The sequence below is a fragment of the Ixodes scapularis genome, unplaced genomic scaffold (genome assembly GCF_016920785.2).
Source record: "Ixodes scapularis isolate PalLabHiFi unplaced genomic scaffold, ASM1692078v2 PGA_scaffold0__279_contigs__length_252992795, whole genome shotgun sequence".
NCBI classification, from domain to species: domain Eukaryota; kingdom Metazoa; phylum Arthropoda; class Arachnida; order Ixodida; family Ixodidae; genus Ixodes; species Ixodes scapularis.
Genome location: NW_024609835.1, coordinates 177102617 through 177103952, shown reverse-complemented (window position 1 = coordinate 177103952; position 1336 = coordinate 177102617). Strand labels below are relative to the sequence as shown.

General features: G+C 46.3%; 1 non-coding gene across 1 annotated transcript; it reads left to right on the top strand.

Moving 5' to 3' along the window:
* The first annotated feature begins 492 nt into the window (after positions 1–492).
* Trnaf-gaa lies at positions 493–565 on the top strand. The gene has a single exon. It is a non-coding gene; the product is annotated as a tRNA-Phe (tRNA).
* Positions 566–1336: the final 771 nt, after the last annotated feature.

Sequence of the window (1336 nt, the reverse complement as noted above, 5' to 3'; positions counted from 1 at the left end):
TGCTCCGCCTTCGGGGGCGGCGCTATACCGGCGTTTTGAACTCTTCGCCTCTTAATATCGGTTTCGCAATGCCACGGCTTTACCGAAATTCGTTGTGTCATAAATGAAAGAATATTTATTATTCTACAATATAACAATTAACTCATCTCGCCTCTACAGACAACGTGCAGCGAATCTTCGATTGAAATATGGCCGCTAAAACTGGTCATAATGTTACTGAATTTTAGTTACGTGAGTCACTAATTGTTGCTGTTGCTGTATGCCCTGACATCCACCGGGATCGATAACGCTGTTCTGCAGAAATAATTTATTTATCTTCTACGGCCTTTTCGTGCTTTGGTATTGAAAAAAAAAATGCTTTTACAGTTATACGAATATGACAGGTGACTGCAATGTTGCGGATTTCAATTTTCTTTACAACATGATAACACCTGTTTGCTCTGCTGACGTCTGACCCCTGGTTAGACGTCAGTCTAAGCAGACTGAGCTAACCCCTGGTTAGCTCAGTTGGTAGAGCGCTCCACTGAAAATGGAGAGGTCTCGGGTTCGATACCCGGACCAGGCGGAATTTTTCGGTCGCGCACCAGTCGCCTAGTTGTGCTTTGAGATTTGTCCTTTGACCCTCGTGTTCCTCTTCTCCAGTTATTATTTTCGTCTTTTTTCTCCAGCTCGCTTGCACCTTTGCATTTAATTGCATTGTAATCATAACCTTGAAATGGAAGCCTTTCACCCTTGTTGATGTTAGACTGGTGGCAGCTGATAAAACCTGTTTCTTCTACTAACGTCTAACCCCTGGTTAGCTCACTTGGTAAAGCGCTCCACTAAAAATGGAGAGGTCCCGGGGTTCGATACCCGGACGAGGCGGATTATTTCGGTCGCGCACCAGTCACTTAGCGGTGCTTGGTTATTGTCCTTTGTCCCTCGTGTTCCCCTCCTCCAGGGATAATTTTCGTCATTCTTGTCCAGCTTGCTTGCACCTTTGCATTTAATTGCATTATAATCATAACCTTGAAATACAAGCCCTTCACCCTTGTTGATGTTAGACTGGTGGTAGCTGGTAAAACCTCTCTGTCTACTGACATCTAACACCTGGTTAGCTCACTTGGTAGAGGTCCCGGGTTCGATACCCTGACCAGGCGGAATATTTCGGTCGCGCTCCAGTCAGCTACACTCTTAAAAAAAAAGGTGCGCAAAGGGACCAATCGCCATCTTTCATCCCCGCGACCCTAGCGCCCTCTATTCAGAAGCGGTAACTCGAGCAGTTCGTCCCGCGGGCATTTCGTTGCTCCCGCTGGAGTTGATCCCCTAACGAATACTTTAGTCCCCTCGCCAATAA